Below are 21,367 nucleotides of genomic sequence, written 5' to 3'. Positions count from 1 at the left end.
AACTATTCAACATCGTCAAAGAATTCACCAACCCCACCGCAACCTCAAACAACATCACTCCCTCCCAAGACCTCTGCGATTCGTTATCCTTCTTCTTCTACAACAAAATTGCCGACATACATAACAGCTCCGAAAACAGTTCCAACGAACAATCCTCTCCACCCCCCTCTGAACCTAAACCACACTCTAACAACCTCAGCGCCTGGAACCCAATAACCATTAAAGACACCATCCGCCTAATGAATTCCATCCATTCTGGTTCGCTAACCGACCCATGTCCCCACCACATCTTCAACAAAGCAGACTCCATCATCGCACCCCATCTCCGTGATGTCATCAACTGCTCCTTCAACTCTGCTACCTTCCCAGCAAGCTGGAAACATGCCGAAGTCAGCGCCCTCCTGAAGAAACCCACAGCAGACCCCTCTGAACTTAAAAACTACCGCCCCATATCCCTCCTCCCATTCCCGGCCAAAGTCATTGAGAAAGCCGTCAATAGCCAACTCGCCGCCTTCCTCGAATCCAACAATTCCCTCGATCCCTCACAGTCCGGCTTTTGAGCCAAACACAGCACCGAAACCGCCCTCATCGCAGCAACAGACGACATCCGAACACTACTGGACAACGGAGAAACAGTGGCCCTCATTCTACTCGACCTCTCCGCCGCCTTCGACACTGTCTGTCACAGCACCCTCATACAACGCCTCAGCAACATCGGCATAAAAGGAAAAGCCTTGGACTGGATCATCTTGTTCCTAGCTGGGAGAACTCAGAGAGTCCGACTTCCCCCATTCAAATCAGAGGCCACCGAAGTCATCTGCGGTGTACCACAAGGATCATCACTCAGTCACACCCTCTTCAACGTTTACATGAGTCCACTCGCTTCCATCGCGCGTCAACACAATCTTAACATCATCTCCTACGCTGACGACACCCAGATGATCCTTTCCCTCACCAAAGACCCCAACACCGCCAAAACCAATCTTCACGAAGGCATGAAAGAAGTAGCCGTATGGATGAAAAACAGCCGCTTAAAGCTTAACTCAGACAAAACGGAAGTACTCATCCTAGGATCATCCCCCTCTGCCTGGGACGACTCATGGTGGCCTTCAGATCTGGGCTCAGCACCCATACCCACAGACCACGCACGTAACCTTGGCTTCATCCTAGACTCCTCACTCTCAATGACCAAACAAGTCAACGCCGTCTCATCCTCCTGCTTCAACGTACTTCGTATGCTCAAAAACATCTTCCATTGGATCCCCGCCGAGACAAGAAAGACTATCACCCACGCACTGGTTAGGAGTCGACTAGACTACGGAAACACCCTCTACGCCGGAATTACAGCCAAATTACAAAAAAAACTCCAGCGCATCCAAAACGCATCAGTGAGATTCATTTTGGACATCCCTCGCCAAGATCACATTACCGGCTACCTGAAAGACCTCCACTGGCTTCCCGTCAACAAGAGAATAACATTCCGTCTCCTCACCCACGCACACAAGGCCCTCTACAAACTAGGGCCCGAATGCCTCAACACTCGAGTATCCTTCTACACACCCACCCGCCAAATAAGAGACTCCAATCAAGGCCTCGCCGCAGTTCCGCGTATCCAAAGATCCACCATGGGAGGCAGATCCTTCTCCTACTTGGCGGCCAAGACCTGGAACTCACTCCCCACTCGCCTCCGCCTTACACAGAACCACATCTCCTTCAGAAAAGAACTTAAAACCTGGTTATTTGATAAATAATGAACCCCCTCCCAAAGCGCCTTGAGACCCTCTGGGTGAGTAGTGCGCTATATAAATTCTTGAACTTGAACTTGAATCACTGGCTTTGTAGGAGCTTCCCCTACCCTAGCCCAATAAAATGTAATCAAAAAATGATCCAACCAGATTTGTGGGCTAAGAGTGTCTACTATCAAAGATTCAGTACATAAATATCTGATCTCAACTCATGTCCTGCCTGATGCGTGGGGCTGGATGCAATAGTCCTAGGGTGGATGTGTTGTCAAGTAAGGAGGCTACTTCACTATCCTCCTTTTTTCCATATGGAGTTTAAAGTCTCCTAGTAATATAAAGTAGGCATCTCTCATGGCCCAATGGGCCAAGGCATTGGATAATAAGTGAGAAAATGGCCTGCATGACCCGGGGGCCGATAAATTATTTCTCCAGCCAGAGACAGACGAGGTGATAAGGAAAGACAGGGACCTACAGCCTCCACTTCTTCTAAGCCCTTATGGAATTAGTGACCAAACAAAATTCTCCTGTAAATCAAAGCTACACCACCCCATCTACCACTTGAGCGATTTGTTAAGTATTTAATAAACCTTCAGGAACGGCAGAGGTGATAGTGAGATTCGAGGATTCTGTTCATCATGTTTCAGTCAGAAACAGTACATCCAGGTCTTCCTCACACAAAAGATCACAGATATTAGTTGCGTGTTTGGGCAGTGATAGTTCATTAAATATAGCAGCCGAAAAACCTGAATTAGTGGCGGGACCATGGGGTAAGTTAGATGAGGTGAGATGCTGATCAGGGTTAAATTAAAAACCGCAGGAAGTCGGTGAGCAGTATGCAAGGTAAATCACTAATGCACATGGGGAGAGAAGAGTGAAATACACATTTCTTGCAGGGGCAAGATTGAATAGTTGGTTGGCCTTTTGACCAAGCCGAATCTTACCTTCGGAGGTACTTTGGGGATTATGGCTGGCGTTGGGCGCTTCCTGGACGCTGACGGGCGCAGGCAGGCTTGCCTTATGTGTGCTTGCGACGCACCCGCTGCACAAACACGGCGCAAATAGGTTTAAATACACCCTGGGATCTGGATGCTGGAGCACCCACTGCCCAAGATGGCGGCTCAAAGTGTCCGATTTTCATGAAAGGAGAGCAACCCACGGGCAGATTTACAATAACTGGCGGATCCCTGCATATCAGCAGGGATGCGCCAGTTATTGTGCGCCATGCCTCCGCCAACATGAATGCACCGAATTTACAATGCGGTGCACCATGGGGCAAAAACGGCAAATATGCGTGACGTATCTGTGCCGTAAAAGTGGCGCATTGCTGGAGTTGCGCCGCAAGCGCGCCGCAGCTCCAGCAATGCTCTGGGGGCCCTATTGTTACAATGCTGCGTCAATCCCTACGCCTGCTTCAGGCAGGCGCAGGGTTTTAACGCAGCATGGGCCCAAAAGTGACTGAGTGAAATCTCGTAGATTTCACTCAGCCACCAGCAGCGTAAAAGGGGCGCAAGGGGCTTGTAATCTGCCCCACAATGTTTTAGCTGCTCCCGCCTCCCAAGGAAGTCGCCAAGCAGCGTTATCTGTACTCGTGCAAGGTGAGTTTAAAATACAATTCAAATCGCTTTAAAAAATATTTTCATGTTCAAAGTCATTCAAATTCCGTAAAACAATTGCATAAATAAGTAAAAAAAACTACCCCCACTAACGTCCTTTAAATCAATAACATTTCTGACGCGGATATCATTCTATAGTGAGTGCTTTAGTGCCCAGGCCGTTTCAGAAACGTTTACATTGATGCCTTTCTTGACTCCGGTTCACGTTTGGTTGACCATAGACCAAAGTTGTTCAGCATTCTTTTTCTTGCTCACATGCAGAAGTTGGACCCAGAAATCGTCTTTCTTTTTTCTTTTGGACAGCCAGATGGATTTCCTGAAGTTTGCCCTAGAGTTTTTTAGATTAACTTTCTCAGTTGAAGTCGAAGGATGCTTTAGAAAGTAGACCATATTGTGACTCACTTCTTCTTGAAGGCCTTTCGTGTTGAGGTTTTCTGTGTTCACCCCAGAGCTGGTGGAGGGAGCAATCTCCAGTTCCGAGGTATAGATTGCAAGAGAAATTAGCTGCGGTCTGTGGTCGCTATCAAACTGGACCCTGTGGAGAAGTCGTTTATCTGCCTAAATAATGCACCTGAGCGTAGCGTAAAGCCAGTATAAGAGGTGGACTTTTCTGTAGTATGCGTCCACCTTGGTGGCATGGTTCCACTCAATCAACCGTTTAGTAGCCTGAGGCTCAGAACTTCACAGTTTGACTGGAAGGAATCTACCAGTTTGCTCCAGCGGGTTATCGCGGGCAGCCTTTGCGAAGGAATATCACAGGTTATATCTAGTTTGTTAGTAACAAATCTGCATTGAAATCGCCAGTTAGCAGCATGTTAAACAGCAGGAATCTTATCTTGAGCTCACTTCTTTTTGTAAACAGTCTGTTCAGTTTCACCATCTTTTTGGTCTGATAGGATTTCTGTAGACACTAATTGACCAAGAGGGAGGGCTTCTCTATTATAGGACATGATGAAGATCATTGCTTACACCCATGAGTCCTTCAGGGGCATCCCCTCCACCGTGCAGTGCACAGATGATGATGTATAGATCTTTGGACCGCCCATTGGGCATCCCCGTCTGCTCACGTTAGGGGCTGGCTTGTAATATTCTATAAAACCCGTCCCGTCAGAAGGACAGTTGCTTGAACCCAGGTTTCTTGAAAGATGAGGTTCTCAGAATTACCTCAAAATGTCCTGAACTCATCGGGGCAGATTTATGATGCCCTTGCGCCTCTTTGAGCCGCAATTGCGTCACTTTATTTGACGCAACGGCGGTGCAAACAATGCGCTCATTTACAACGTGACGCATCTAGGAGATGCGTCACGTTGTAAAGCCCTGCGCCATAAGGAGGCGTTCCTGCGTAGGGGGGGGGGGGCGTTCCTGCGCAGGAACGCCTCCTGAAAGTGGCTGAGTGAAATCTATGAAATTTCACTCAGTCACTTTTAGGCCAATGCTGCGTCAAAACCCTGCCCCTGCTTGAAGCAGGCGTAGGTCTTGATGCAGCATTGTGAAGATGGGGCACCCCCGAGCCTTGCTGGAGCTGCGTCGCACTTGCGACGAAACTCCAGCAATGCGCCACCTTTCCGGCACAGATGTGTCACGCTTCTGTGCCATTTTTGCACCATGGTGCACCGCATTATAAATGCGGCGCACCATGGGTGGCGGAGCTGTGGCGCACTGTGCCGCACATTAACTGGCGCATCCCTGGGGATGCGCCAGTTAACATAAATCTGCCCCATCTTCTTTAAGTTTTAGCCCCAGATTGTGAATGTTCCAGGAACATATTTTGATCTTTGCCTTGCAAGCATGCTAACTGTTTAGGCTCTCATTGCTGTGTCACAGATTGTTTTTGATCAGGAGGGCAGTTGGCCACCAGTTCCAGCTGTTGGAGTTGTGCTCCAAGTCATTAATGGCCTGCGCTCCTTCTTTCAGACTGAATGAATGGGAGGCTTACCACGAAAAGAAAAAAAGCAAGACCCTGCCAGGGCATATGTCAAGGTCCTACAAGAGGATCCTTAAATTAGAAACTGAGGTGACAAGTTATTAAACATCAGAGCCAGTTCCAGAGCCAGTAACCATTCATTTTCTTTTTTTGTATACATTTATTGTTTTATCAAACACATAGACATTCATTAAATATGGAGACAATTACTATCAGAATGATACATAGGACAATTTGTTTCTGTCGTTATCAAAAAATCATTTTTAGAAATACAGGCGTCCCACACACACCTAGTCATCACTACAAGATACACACTCAGTTACACATCATAAATAAATACCAGTCATTCATACTCAATCATAACACCATTATCACTTTCAAGCTAGTACAACAGGGCCTACAGTCAAGATGGAAATAAGACTGTATAGCAAAAGGTATAACAGGAGAGGTGGCAGAGACAAGATGACAAAAATTAAGCCAGAATAACACAGCTTCTGCCGCTCACAGGAACAGCGCCAACGAGCGTTTCGGTGTGAGGCTCTTTTCGGGCCACACCTTCATCAGGGCGATGATGTACCAAGGGGTGGGGGACACACAACTGAAAATACAAAAACATACATATCTATATAAAAATCCATATATTTATAAATAACATGTGTCATTTAATAACATCTCATTTTTTAACACAGAGAATAGAGAAAACTGGCTCTGATGTCAGAAATTCACTCATAGTGGATAGTCTTCATCAATGGGAGAGAACAAGGTCATAGGATTCGACTACGCGGAGTTAGGGTAGCCCCAACCATAAAACTCATTCATACCGTGTGACATTACAACATTTAGAAAGTGGCCCGCATATATCCTTGGACATGGTTTGGTTCATAGCCAAGTTTGTGGCTTTAAGAGAGGAGGGGGGTCACGATTTAAAATTGACCAAGTTAGATTTTCAGCGAATCATGCGAATGAACCCATATATAGATCAGGACAAATTGAGCAAAACCAAAAGATATTGCAGGGTTGCAGTTGAGAGGGCTGGATACCTGACATTCGTAGGTTGTCATCTACTACCTTTAAGAGGTCATAAAACTATATATCTCATTTAAGCTCCCTGGTAGGGTTTTGAGGGTTCAAACAGAGTGCTCACCAAATAGATGTCTGCCAACTATTTGGAAACATTTTTCGTCAGGCTTAAATCGTCTGTTTTTTGATGGCCCAGGAACCAAAGGCACCAGAGTAGAATAGGAGAACGCGTCCAATCTAGAACGTACCATAAATTAACACAAGAGGTCAGGAAATGGTTCCTCTCACGACATATATACCTAAACTGTGTTCGAGATGGACTGAGCTCACTCTCAGAACGTAGACATACACACCTTCATGGCTATAAGTCAAGGGGAAATGAGGGCCGCCCGTTGTCGTGCATGGTGCTTTTCTCCATGCACTCGCGAATAGGAGACTGTTTTTAATAAGCACTAAGGCTCGGCCCTACCGATCCGCACTGTATATATGCTAGACCAGGAAACTAATTGTTGCCCCTTGTCTTTTCCGCCTTTCACCTGGCAGATAATCTAAATCCTCTACGTGCTGCAGAATTCACCCCTCTAAACGACAACGGGCGGCCCTCATTTCCCCTTGACTTATAGCCATGAAGGTGTGTATGTCTACGTTCTGAGAGTGAGCTCAGTCCATCTCGAACACAGTTTAGGTATATACGTCGCGAGAGGAACCATTTCCTGACCTCTTGTGTTAATTTATGGTACGTTCTAGATTGGACGCGTTCTTCTCCTATTCTACTCTGGTGCCTTTGGTTCCTGGGCCATCAAAAAACAGACGATTTAAGCCTGACGAAAAATGTTTCCAAATAGTTGGCAGACATCTATTTGGTGAGCACTCTGTTTGAACCCTCAAAACCCTACCAGGGAGCTTAAATGAGATATATAGTTTTATGACCTCTTAAAGGTAGTAGATGACAACCTACGAATGTCAGGTATCCAGCCCTCTCAACTGCAACCCTGCAATATCTTTTGGTTTTGCTCAATTTGTCCTGATCTATATATGGGTTCATTCACATGATTCGCTGAAAATCTAACTTGGTCAATTTTAAATCGTGACCCCCCTCCTCTCTTAAAGCCACAAACTTGGCTATGAACCAAACCATGTCCAAGGATATATGCGGGCCACTTTCTAAATGTTGTAATGTCACACGGTATGAATGAGTTTTATGGTTGGGGCTACCCTAACTCCGCGTAGTCGAATCCTATGACCTTGTTCTCTCCCATTGATGAAGACTATCCACTATGAGTGAATTTCTGACATCAGAGCCAGTTTTCTCTATTCTCTGTGTTAACAAATGAGATGTTATTAAATGACACATGTTATTTATAAATATATGGATTTTTATATAGATATGTATGTTTTTGTATTTTCAGTTGTGTGTCCCCCACCCCTTGGTACATCATCGCCCTGATGAAGGTGTGGCCCGAAAAGAGCCTCACGCCGAAACGCGCGTTGGCGCTGTTCCTGTGAGCGGCAGAAGCTGTGTTATTCTGGCTTAATTTTTGTCATCTTGTCTCTGCCACCTCTCCTGTTATACCTTTTGCTATACAGTCTTATTTCCATCTTGACTGTAGGCCTTGTTGTACTAGCTTGAAAGTGATAATGGTGTTATGATTGAGTATGAATGACTGGTATTTATTTATGATGTGTAACTGAGTGTGTATCTTGTAGTGATGACTAGGTGTGTGTGGGACGCCTGTATTTCTAAAAATGTTTTTTGATAACGACAGAAATAAATTGTCCTATGTATCATTCTGATAATAATTGTCTCCATATTTGATGAATGTCTATGTGTTTGATAAAACAATAAATGTATACAAAAAAAGAAAATGAATGGTTACTGGCTCTGGAACTGGCTCTGATGTTTAATAACTTGTCACCTCAGTTTCTAATTTAAGGATCCTCTTGTAGGACCTTGACATATGCCCTGGCAGGGTCTTGCTTTTTTTCTTTTCATGATTAACCCCCTTTTCCTGCCAGTATCATTAAATCCCACGGGGAACCCTCTTCTTTTTTTGTTGTTTTTGTTGAATGGGAGGCTTAACCTGGTGGGTAGGAACATCTGGATATCCTTTTGCCTTCACTCTTTTGGGTGCAATTCCCCAGCCTTCTGGTAGTTCTGTTTTTGCCAGGATTGCGTCATCCAAGAGTAAGATGCAAATCATACTAGAGTAGGTTCTGATCCTTGGTCCCGACGTGGTCGACAAGATGTCGCAGGAGTTTATATGTTTCATATTGGGGAATGATTGAAGCAACAGAATGATGTTGCCCCTGTTTAAAATGTCATGCAGACCCCTCGTTTGATACTCTGGAATCAGGATCAGCTTGTGGTGCTCTGAAGGTTCAGATGGGTCATTTCGGGAGCCCTGCTTATTTGGATTCGCGAGAGGAGAAGAGTGTTGCAGGTAGGCTTTCTCGCAACTCGCGGTCTGAGAGCCTTTCACTCACAGGTGAATTCAGCAGAGCACCTAGAGTACTGGCTTTGATGGGATTATGGGAAGTGTGTTTTTGCAGGAGGTTATACCGCTGTTCATGCATTTTTGTTCTGAGGGCTCTGTAGCATTCATGGCACCCTATGGATGCCTTTGTGAGGGTGCTGGTGCCTTGAGCCTGCCATTCAACCGGGGCAGGCTCTGGCGAGGGTAGATGATCCGGCTTTGCATCGTTCATGACCGAGGTACACTGTGTTGTTCCTGCGGCTAGAGTTATTCATTTTGGTTCACTCTGGTTTGTTCTTGTCGGTGTTTGGTGAACATTGGGTATACCATCCCTTTGCTTGTTAAAGTTGGTGCATGGTGGAGCTTGTTGCATTGTTTTCTTTAGCATTTGCGTACTCGTTTGCTCAGCTTCCCTGTATTTGAGTTGATTGAAGGAGATCTTATCGCTGTAGACATTGTGGGCAATTGCAAGGGTGCAGCGCAATGCTGGGAAGGAAACCAAGGGGCATATTATCAACAAATAGCGATAATTATCGCTAAATGAGCTTAGCGTATGTTGTTTTTATTGCCGCACATCGCCGGTTATTATCGCTGAGATAACGTGCTATTAGCAACGTTTATCTCTAAAGCGATAAAATATCCGGCGATAGCGGCTCAATGTGTGAATATCGCTGAAAATCCAGCTATATTCAGACATTATCGCTAATGGGGACTTAACCTATATATCCACCTCCCATTAGATATACAGGTTAAGTCCTGACCTGAGCAGGCGTTAGTTTCTAGCGATATTCGCGCTTAGTGTGAATCTTTTAATCGCTTCGCCTGCCTAGCTAATAGGCGATAGCTGTGTTAGCGACTGCTTTCAGTTGCTAACAGGTTGGGTACGCCCACTTTGCATGTCATTAGCGATAAATATCACTGACATGCAAAGCGGGCCCCAAACCGGTCGCTGACACTAACTGCTGTTAGCGACAGCTTGCTAATAGGGCGATAAAAATATCACCACTTTAGCTGGAAAAAGTCCAGCTAAAGCAGCTATATGGCACTTGAAAATACGCCCCCCAGATCTTCTGCTTTAGATTTGTTGGTACTATTGGGCGCACCTTATTGCACGTCTCTGATTGGCTGGAGAGAGGTTGCTGGGTGGGACGTGCTTTGCTTGTGTTTACCCCTGGTTGCAGAATTTGATGAGCTTATACTGTGACCTGAGGTCCATTAGAAAGGCTTCCATGGCTAGTGTTAAACTAGACAGTTAGTTTATTCAGTATTGGGGAACACAGGCAGGACCTCTGTAGCCTAAGAGGGGCTCAGGCAGGGCCGCTGATGACTGTTCAGCTAATGACTGTGCAGGCTTGATGCAGCTATTTAGTGCTCCCAGCTTCCTGCTGATAACTGTGATTAGAAGAACAAGGGATCTCAAAATGTTCATTCGGGCATCTGATGTATCCGAGTGGTGGCCCATAGCGTCTACCTTGGTTTGTATGGCACCAAGCAGGGAGGGCCACATGCCCGAGGTTTGTGGGGAGGGGAAAGTAAAGGGCTCTGGGGTTATAGACAAGATGTCCAAGTCTGAGTTAATGAGTGGATGAAAACTGAATGTTGATTATTGATCAGCAGGTCCTGCTCAGGCTCCTGGTGGGGGCTGGAGGTGGAGGGGGTGCACCGAGGGGGCTAGGTGGAGAGGCTATATGAGCTGACTGTCCCATACATGACTACGTTAAAGTCAGCAACATCTGGCAGCGGTTGGCTGCCCTCAAACCTCAGAGTCATAATCCAATAATCTGCAGCGCATAGTTGACACTAGGACTGGACTCTGCGCCTGTCGATTCAGTGCCAGTGTCTAGAGGGCCCGCCTTGGCCCTTCAGGTTGACCTGACTGCTGGTTGCTGGTGTACTGGGGGGGCGCAGGATCGAAGCACACTCCAAGAGCGCAGTCCATTTCCCTTTTTTATATGGGGGCAGAAATTGTTGGCGCTCTGGCTCCTGCCTGGAAATGGAGTAAGTATGACGTTAAGCCTCCTTTGTCTATTGGCCCCTCCTGGGGATGAACCGCAATAGAAGCATTTAAGTGACTCTCCTTGCTTGCTGAAGTCGATATTAGCTTAAATAGGTCTGATATTTGACAGGCCTTTCTACTGACCACTAGGGTAGACGAGTTGGAACAGGGGCGGCCTTAGGCATGTGCAAGCTGGGCACCTGCACAGGGCCACCAAACCCCAGGGGCCACCACGCCAATATATATCCTTAATATAATAATCCTCTGAGGATGGATACATATTTGCGTGGCGGCCCCTGCCAGGGATTTGGTGGCCTCCGGCTCTGTTCCACTTTCAAACACCCTGACCCCCCCCTCTTTACTGGCCTCCCGCTCTACTCCACCCCACCCGGACCCCCTCTTCCGGGGCCCCCTAACTACGCTCCCTGCCCAGGGCCGCCATGAGCCTAGAGCCGCCCCTGATTGGAATCCAAGGTACGGTCCAGATCGGATCGCTATAGTGTGTCCAGCATTTTTTTTCTTTTTTAATTTTCTTTATTGGTTTTCAGTCAACATAACACCAAAAAAAAAGAAAAACAATGATACACCTTTCAAAATATGGGTACGGTTCAGAAGAATGTGGATTGCGTACATTAGCACCTAGGAATCAGCGCTACACAAAGTAGCGAAGGTAACATGCATTTCAATGACGATCCCCGCTCTGTGAGTTCTGAGAAAAAAGACATGCAGGCCATTACTTTTCCTAAGTTATGCACATGTTGTTTCCCCTTTCCCTATTTTCAGATAGACAGGCGCCTGACTCCTCCCCCACCGTGCCTTCAGGTTCCCCCGTGTCTCTGCCCACCAAGTATTGTTGAAATAGTCCCCAGTGGGCCTTGGGTTGTCTCTGGGGAGGAAGAAGTGCAATATATGTGTCCGCCTGAGTATTGCAAGATACCATATGGCACATGCATCAACGTAGGTTTTTGCGATTCCTAAATAGCGATTTTTAAGGAATCGCTATTTAGGAATCGCAAAAGCCTATGCATGTAGGAATCGCTATAAAAATAGCGATTCCTAAGCATTCCTTAATTGCTACTCGCAAATTGCTAGTCACAATTAAGGAATGCGTTCCCATTCATTCCTATGGGCCTCCAGGCCCATAGGAATGAATTTGAGATTGCTTGAGCAATTTGCAAGTACCAGTAGGATCTCGCAAATTGCTCATGCAATTTCAAGGGGGCAAGGGTGTCAAAATGACACCCTGTTGCACCCCTGAAATTGATCTCTGCACATATCTTGCACACACACATGCCCCAAGGGCATGTGTGTGCGCAACATGAAACTTTGAAAAATGCACAAAAGTGCATTTTTCAAAGTTTTTGCAAATTACCATTAAGTTCAACTTCATGGTAATTTGCTACTCCTATTATCGAAATCGCTAATTTTGAACTTTCATGCATTGCATTTAAGGAATATCAAATTGGGATACCTTAAATACAATCGCAATTTAAGGATTCGCAATTTAGAGATTCCTTGAATTGCGATTTTTGCATTTGGGATGATGCATCCCAAGTGCAAAAATACTGGTGGCAAAGGCGCGGATTCTGAGAATCTGCCCGTTTGCAACCGGTGTTTGGTCTGATGCTTGGGGCCCCATATCTTTGATCCATTCTTCTGTTGTGGTATCAGGCCTAGGCCTAGGCCTCTGGCCCAGCACATTGCCACCCGTCTTTTGGCGAGCAGCAGTCCCATTGCCACTAGCCAGCGCCTCTTTTACTGACTCCCTTACTGTAGCCCAGCAATGCAAGGAACGGGTGCAGGGCGAGTGAGAGACCAGTAATATAATTAAGGATCTGGAAGATCTTTCCCCAAAACTGTAAAACTTTGGGACAGTACCATGCAACATGCATAAATGTGGCTCTTATCTCTGAGCATCGGCAGCAAGCTGCTGAGTCCCTAAGGACATGTCTGTGTAACCTAATCACGGTGTAGTATATCCTATATTTGAAATGGATGAGGCGGTGCCTGCCATTCAGAGAAATTTGTTTGGTCCCTTCGAAACAGTAACGCCAGCTGTCATCGTCTATCACCCGGGCTAAATTTTTTTGCCAGTCTTGCAGCGGTTTTGAGAGTAGTGGTCTTCTATTTTCCTGTGCAATGCTGTATATTCTCGTGATCAGTTTATATGTGGAGGGAGTGCGTATGATATGGGTGAGGGCCATCATCTCCTCTGGCTCTTGAGACTTTCCCCTAGTAGCCCTTGCAGTGCATGCTTGACTCTGAAAACCTGGAGCTGATCTCACAGTGAGCTTTGCGCTCCTCCTTTAAGATATCATCCCACTTGCGTAGGGCGTCCTCCCTAAACAGATCACCTACTTCTGCAATGACCACCCTGTACAAGGTCTTCGACAACTTCCTTTTCTTTTCTCATCGGGAGCCAGGTCCACCATTCCAGCGGGATCAGGAGGGAGTACATTAGCGCACCCGCTTGCCTGTCTAATAAATTTCGCCAGGCGTGTAACCCTCTCTAGGTGTAAATGTAGGAGATCCTGAAGACCATGTATCCATGCGTTGGCATGCAAGCTAAGTGCTGCCCTGTAATATAATTCCAGGTCTGTATGCCGGGAGGAGCATTGGTATATTTTGAAAGAGGAATAAAAACCTTGGAAGGATGACAATCTTCATTAGCGAAACCCGGCCCAGCAGTGAGAGAGGCAATATTATCCATTTAGTGATGTCTTCTTCAAGCTTGCCCGTAGCTCTGCCATAGTTGTCCATTAATACTACTGCAGAGTCAGTGTGAATTTGTATACCCAAATAGCGAACCGATTCCGTGTTCCACTGCAGTGCGAATTCTAAGTGCACTGGGGCTGTCGCTGGGGTTAGTGTAAAGATTTGTGATTTGTTCTAATTCATCCTTAAACCGGACAGTTGCCCGAACCAGACCACCCCTGCGAGCACCGGTGGAAGGTGACTCTCTGGCTCCCTCACATAAAAAAGCATATCATCAGAGTATGGCGAAACAAATTTGATAGCCTGGGAAGTCCAGAGAGGTTCGAAGGGCTCTCCACCCTGGGAAAGAGCAGGGTGATGAGTCTTTTGTCAGGTCAAGCCCAGGGAGGTTAGAAGGGCTCTCCACCAAAGGAAATAGCGGGGTGCTGATCCTTTTGTGAGGGAATGCTGGGAATGCTGAGGTCCATGCGCTTTTCCCCTCAGGATCTGGGAATGTGCACTTTCTAAGCATTTGCAGAGTAGCAGATCTGAAGGCGTCCTGGATGCCATCCGCGTCTGTTTGTGGACAGGCGAGGTGGTGGCGAGGCTCTTTGCCCAGTGTCAGATCCAGAGTCTGGTGAGGGGAGCGCACAGCAGAGAGCAGGCCGCACCACGGACCTAGCCGGGCCACCTCTGCACTCTGCCGGCTCAACCCTCATAAGCAGCGCCACGCTCCTCCCACGTCCCCGGAACCTAGCTGTGCCCAGTCCAAGAGGGGATTGTTGCTGGTCGCTGGTTGCTGCCAGTTAATATTGGTCACTGTACCCTCTGGGGTTGCCAGTGCCCGATGTCTCCAGGTGTGCTCCGTCCACAGCCCAGCGTGCCCCTCACCTCTGGCTTTCTTTGGGGGAGGGGGGTGCAGGTTCCTCTGCTGACAGCTGTGGTAGCAGCTGTAGCACCGTGCTGTGTGCATCATTAAGGAAAGCCTTTTATATTTTTAGGTCTCGCTGAGCCAATGCGCTTGCGCATTGCTTCGGCGAGAATAATGTAGGGGTTTTAGAAAAGCCTAACAAGAGGAGTTTGGAATGCAGATTATAAGCAATGCATGTGCGCTGGGCGTGCGCTCACCATTTGCTCCCCGGCCCCCTTCCCCATCAGACTTGAAAGGAAGCCGCTCGCACACCACCATTTGTCTGAGCCTCGGCATCAGACTTCAAATGAGCCGCTCCCCCGCCCCCCCATCAGACTTCAAAGGAATGCGCCCCCGAACTTGTTGGCCTCGCTCTCCTGAGACTTTATTTATTTGTTCTTTGTTGTGTCTCTCTACCCTCTGAGACTACTGTCCCTCCAATCGCTCTCTTTCTGTCTTCCCTAAATATCCCCCCCTTGCTGTCTGGTTTTCCTCTTTCCTCTGCCTCTCTTTCCGCTGTCCCTTTGTTCCCCACTTCTCACGTTCTTCTCTTCCTTGCTTCACTCATTTTTATTTTATTTTTGCTCGCACGCGTGCACACAACTTCGGTCTAGGCCGCACGTCTTTTGATGATGTTGCAGAGGGTCCCGATGCTGTACAACACCACCAAAAGCATTTGGCAGAGCCAGTAGGTTTCAAAGTTGATTACAATTGGATTTGCCAATGCTTGTTTTTATTGCAGGTAGTTCTTTTAATGCTTGAATGCATAATTTGTACTCAGGGAACCTGTAATTTGTTAATTGTATGATCAATTATTGTGTAGCTTGAAAGTAAGCGTAAACAATAAATAAAATGACTAATGCCTTGTTCATCTTCTTTTATTCCAGACAGAGCGATCTACACATGCTGTTCCCTTGTCATCTACTGCCAGGCAACAGTTCCGCAGCTACCCGGACATTTTGCTATAGACATTTATGAGAAGGCAGCTCTACTTTGTTCCTTTACCACTTTTTGAAAATCTCTTTTCAAAAGGACCATATATAGAGTTGTGCAATCCAGCAACCCTGTATCACTTCAGCGCGAACCAGAAGCCAGTACGCGACTTCGGACAGATGATGTGGCAACCCATGTAGATGAAAACCTAATCACTGCTTCTATTAGTGGTGAGAAAAAGATTTACAAGACAAAAAGAACCCCCGCGGTGTGGGTGACTGTCACACGAATAGGTATTGGACCAAATGAAGTAAAACTGGCTTCAAAGGTCTTAATTTAGCAACATAATCTCAAATTGCTCCGCTACTAAGGCACAGTCACTTAGTTTTCGGACTGTGGTGGCCTAGTGACACTGGTTTTGAGGCTGAAAGGACTCGGTGTTGCAAACATCCAGCAGAGGGGAAGGACCTGCACTCAGCCGTGTGCGGTAAGTGCGCTCACCCCCTTGCGTGGCACAGAACGCGCACGGGCAGCGTACGGGTGAAGCCCAGGCCAAGGGTGGGCCCGTCAGCGCCTGTCAGAGACCAGAAGAGGCATGGCTGCCCGCCCCACCCCTCTTGGTTTTCTTTCTATTGCCCCAGGGACTCATGTCACTTGTCGTTTGTCATCAATTTCAATGTTGGAGTCATCGTCTTCGACTGAAAACGTTTCGGGAGCAGGAGGTCCTCCAAAGCACTGTTGGAGAGAGCTGCATCATGACCAGGATACAGATCCGAACTATTAGGACTACCAAGATTAACACTTGAAAGACCCGAGTCTTGGGCTCATAGTAGGTATTCCTGAACAGGGAGCACGAAATATGACACGGTTGGGTAATTTCCTGAGGAACATGATCCAGAGCGGGCAGAACCACTCCAATGTCCTTATAGCAGGAGGCTTCAATGTTCATATGTGCGGGGATTTCATGCATCGGGGGATTAAAGACTCGGGTTGTGCGCATCATACCGGTTTGGACATGGTACATACTCTTCAGAGCTCCATACTTAATGCTATCTTGCACGTATTTGACTTAATATCTGCCATGAACAAGTTACCTCCGGATAAAACTGATATTGCTCCCACTTTCACTGGGAGAGGGTAGGAGTATTTTATCAATTTCATTTTTGTCTCCACGCCTTTTTATTTTTATATTGTGGATTTTACCATCGAGGTGAGCACACACAGTGATCATAATCCGGTGTGTGTTCCGACTGGATGGCCCGGGTAGTAAAGTTAATTAAGGATTAAACAAGGGTATCACTAAAAGCTGTGGAAGGGGGAGGAGACTGAAGTGGGGTCAGATTGTTCCAGATCAGTTCGATGAGCCCCTTTTAACACAGTGTAAAGGGAGTTTGCTATCTGCCTAGATAGTGTGGCTAACCCATCAGATCTCCTAGAGTCTTTTGGAAGTATAAGCTATGGTGAACCTATTGTGGGCCCTGGACTGGTGCTTGCCACATTCAGGACAGAGAGGGTTTGACTCTAGGAGACTGAAAGAGGTCTTGGGTGCTTCACCTCAAGACCCCCTGGCTGTTAAAAGTCCTCATTGAGCTTACAAGGCCACCTTGGCAAAGCGTAAGTTTACCCTGAATGAGGAGGCCTGGTCAGAGCTGTTAGAGGCCAGTAGCTTGGGCAACAGCTCCAAGTTCTGGAGTATTATCAATAGTAGAGAAATCAATGGGAGAGCAAGGGTTTTTGGGGGTGTGTCCTTATCCCCAGAGGTGTATAATACTTAATCAATGTAAACATGCCCACTATGTGCATATAATTACTTGTAGTCACTGTTTTTGGCATGAGCTAGGACCCATTGGGTGTTGTTAAAAGACCCCTCACACACCAACCTAGTTGGTGTCATGCTTCATCATTGGAGTCCCGACCGGGTGGCCGAATGCCCCCCTTGTTGTGCTACGATGCCTGATTACAGCGGAGCTGGTGATGGTGCGTAAGCGTGATGTGAAGTTCTACAGTTAAAAATACCTCTGAGAATCCTTGACTTTAATTTTATTATTGGCGGCTCAGGATATGTTTAAAATATGTGTAATGCAACTAATTACCTATGAGTTGGCTTATGTGTGGCGGTCTACATTTTTCAGCCCCCGCTGTGTGATTAACGGGGCTTTCTTCAGGACCAGGAGGTGATAAGTGAGTGGTGAAAGGTGAAATAAAACCACATGAAAAACCAATGTGGTACCTCCAACGCTCTAAGGTGTGGGGTAAAAAATGTGAAAAAATGTTGGCGTACTCACAGACACTTTAAATAAGGAAAAAATTCCTGCGAGACACAAGAAGACAAGACACACCATATAACCAACGGGTCCTAGCTCATGCCACAAACAGTGACTACAAGTAATTACATGCACATAGTGTGCCCGTCCACACAGTGAAGTAGTGTGGCTCACTGGTTAGAGGCGGCAGACCCGAGAGCAGAGGACGGCCTGGGACCAGGGTTCGATTCCCGGCGCGGCAGGTTTCTGGACCAGGGTCAGCGGACTCGATAATTCTCTCGCCTCGGTGCCCACTCTGATCAGCGATCACACTCGGCAACTCTGGGCATTAGCTTGCCTCATCTTCACTAACGGCCCCACCAGACCGCCGGGGATGCCTGGTCTCACCCTGGAGATACCCATTAAGGGACCATCTCTCAGGGAAGCCAGGAAGGGTTTCGCAGCGGTCGAAGCGCCTTGGGACCCTACGGGTAAGTAGTGCGCTATATAAATGCCAATACATACATACATACATACATATTATCAATAGTCCCTTTTCAGCAGGTGAGTGTGCCAATCTACTGAATGCTCATATCTCAGAGGATGACTGGGTAAGCCATTTTGAGGGTATGTTTCCAGGGAAGGCCAGGAAGGTGTGGAGAGTAAATCTGAAGTCATATTCACAGCTCAAGAACAGCAGGTATCATGGGATTGTCTAAAAACAAGGCCCAGGTCCTGATGGGATTCCGCCAGACCTTTACATCTTGAATTTGGACATTTAGGTGCCTATACTCACATCAATCATAAATGCCTTGGTCAAGGCTGGTTGCCCGGATTCATTGGTCTAATCGTCCATAATCCCTGTCTTCAAAAAGGTGATCAGGACTGCATTCATTGCTATAGGCCCATCTACCTTTTGGACTCTGTGGTAAAGGTGATGAGTTGTATGGTTTTAAACAGGCTTGTGACTTGGGCTGAAGACCATAATATTCTGGCTGAGGTGCAATATAGTTTCTTGCCGGGGTCACTCAACTGTGGCCCAATGTTTAAATTTATACATGGTCTTGAATAAGTATACCATGGCCCATACTCGTTACATCTACCTAGCTTTTATAGATCTGTCTTCTGCGTTTGATCGTGCTAACAGATCGAAACTATGGCATATCATGCTTTCCATTGGTAGAGACAGTGACATTGTCCAGTTTTTAAGGGATCTCAAAAGAGATACCAAAGCTGTAGTTTGTTACTCGAAAGATCTTAAAGTGACCCATGAGTTTTCCATCAGGAAAGGGTGCGTCAAGGGTGTATCTTTGCTCCTTTCCTTTCTATCCTGTATATTAACAATCTGGAAAAGGTCCTCTTGAATTTAAAAGCTGGCTGCCCCCAGTTGAGTAAGCATAGTGTACCAGTCCTCCTGTATGAAGACAATGCTGTCCTCATGGCGAGGACATTTAGGGGTCTACAACTCTTGCTGAACTCCTTTGTACATGTCATGGAGGACTTGGACCTGTTGGTCAACCACAGTAAATCGTTTATAATTCAGGTGGACCCTCGAAGAGCTAAGCCCTACACATTTAGCGTAGGGACTATGCCGATCCCCAAGACAGATGTTTTTTCATACCTGGGAGTTGTGTTTGATGATGTCCTGAGCTGGCACCCTTTGATTAGTTGAAAGAAAAGGGATCTGGCTAGAGCAACCGCCGCTGTTTTAAATGTCATATCTAAACTGGGTGGTATACCGATCGGGGCACTTCTGCAGATCTATAGAGCTAAATGTATCTCGCAGGTCATCTATGGGAGTGAGATATGGGGCTATTTTGGCCAGGAGGCACTGCAAATTGTTGAAAATACTTTCTTGAGATGTGTACCTTCCTTACCGCAGAGCATCCCGTTGCATGTAGTGCGTGAAGAATTGGGGTTGGCCTTCCTATCAGACGTGTTGCCTTTTTGTTGCCTAGTTTTGTGGTTGAAAATTTGGAAATAGAAGGAAAATACCCTTAGTAAGGATTTTTTAAGGAAACATTGTATCTTTCCCTTGACCATGTTAACCATATCTACTGGATAAAATATGTTAGAGAATGTTTTGCAGTCTGGGAAGGGCAGAATTATTTGAGAATCTGGAGGGGATCTGTAGTAGGGATCTAAATTGAGTAAAGGAGTGTTTTCAAAAGAAACATATTTGGGCCAGAGAGGAAGTAGTGTTAAGACGGCCTAGTGTGCGTAGGTATATTTTACTGAAAACTGTGTCTTGTATCTAACCTTGGGGCATATTATCAAGGGATTTATCTCTGCTTTTTTGGCTTTAAAAGCCAAGAAAGCAGAGATAAAATTATCTCCCAATCAGAAACAGGGTGCTAACACGCAAATTCACATGTTGGCACCCTTTTTCTCTACGCTTCCCCTTGCATCTCTAATGAGATGCAAAGGGGGCGTTCCAGAGAAAAATAATAGGAGAAATTTTGTTAAGCAACATTTCTCCTATTATCAAGGATTTCGCTAACCCTGTTAGTTATAAAAAAAAAGCAGCGCTAACCGCAGTTAGCACTGCTTTTTTTACACCTGGTATTTTCCTGACTTAGCCATGATATACTATGCAAGGTGGATATCATGGCTACGTTTGTGAGCCCCTATCATCAAGCTAATGCCAAACTTCGAGAGATTATCGTTGGTTTTCCAGCGATAATCTCTCAATTGGCAGTTAGCGTGAGGATTTTTTTCACTTCTGAGATAAACCTTGCTAATAGCAAGTTATCTCTGCGATAATTTCCGGCGATGCGTAGCGTTAAAAAATTCGTTGCTAAGCATCGTTAGCGATAAATATCGCTAAACGTTGGTAATATGCCCGCTTATTATTTATTGGTTAAAAGTAATCATGATTGTTTCTTTTATTGTCCAGATTTTGACTTGATCTTTTTCATTATCTTTTGGCCCAACCATGTGTCGCATATAGAAGGCAGTGTCTCATACCCTGTGGCTGCGGAGGCAAGTCTCCACAGGATATGATTTTTTTGTATTGTTTTGTAGTTTCTATGAGTCTTCTAAAAAGTCTTTTATTATCCCTATCCTTAAAAAAGCACATTTTAAGAAGGTTAGACCTGCTTTTACCTTTTTACAATTTCTTTCAAGCTATTTAGTATTGTACATGCTTAGTTTCTAAGGACCGCTATCAGTCTTAGGTCTAGCTGTGATTAACCCTGATCGAGATCCAGTATTCACCATTTCAAAATAAATGGGGTTTTAATTAAGGGTTAGCGGGAAATCCGTTACGCCCGCGGATTTTGCGGATTTTTGGGAAATCCGCAATCCGCGAATTTTGTGGATTTCCCGCAAAATCCGCAAAAAAAAATCCGCGGACGTAACGGGTTCAAAAGTTGAACCCCCACTCATGGAACTATTTTACAATGGCGCCAGCAAGCTGCCAGCGCCGTGTTAAAATAGTTACAAAGTTAGCTTGCACAGGAACCACTAGATACAAGCATTGGAAATGCAATAGGTCTCGCACCATTAGAGTTAGTGCTTTTAGAATTATTTATGGGTTTATTTTGTAAATGTTTAGCATTTTTGTTTCCTGTAGCCAATGCTAAAGTATTACAAATAAAAAAAGCCATAAACATTTCTAAAAGCTCTAACTGAAATGGTCTGAGAACTATTGCACTGTGTGAGGGTGAGGGTGAGTGAGGGTGAGGGTGAGGGTGAGGGTGAGTGAGGGTGAGGGTGAGTGAGGGTGAGGGTGAGTGAGGGTGAGGGTGAGTGAGGGTGAGGGTGAATGAGGGTGAGGGGTTGAGGGTGAGTGAGGGTGAGTGAGGGTGAGGGGTTGA

At 46.2% G+C, this 21,367-nt stretch overlaps 1 long non-coding RNA gene across 1 annotated transcript in view; it reads left to right on the top strand.

Moving 5' to 3' along the window:
• Nucleotides 1–16,466, top strand: part of LOC147700949 (uncharacterized) — a 49,354-nt gene extending 32,888 nt beyond the window's left edge. Inside the window, exon 2 of the long non-coding RNA XR_015297148.1 lies at nucleotides 15,261–16,466. This is a non-coding gene — a long non-coding RNA (uncharacterized LOC147700949). The remainder of the gene's footprint in view (nucleotides 1–15,260) is intronic.
• The last annotated feature ends 4,901 nt before the right edge of the window (nucleotides 16,467–21,367 follow it).

Source organism: Lissotriton vulgaris, chromosome 7, assembly GCF_964263255.1.
Source record: "Lissotriton vulgaris chromosome 7, aLisVul1.2, whole genome shotgun sequence".
Classification (NCBI taxonomy): Eukaryota; Metazoa; Chordata; class Amphibia; order Caudata; family Salamandridae; genus Lissotriton; species Lissotriton vulgaris.
This window is presented reverse-complemented; position numbering and strand designations above follow the sequence as displayed.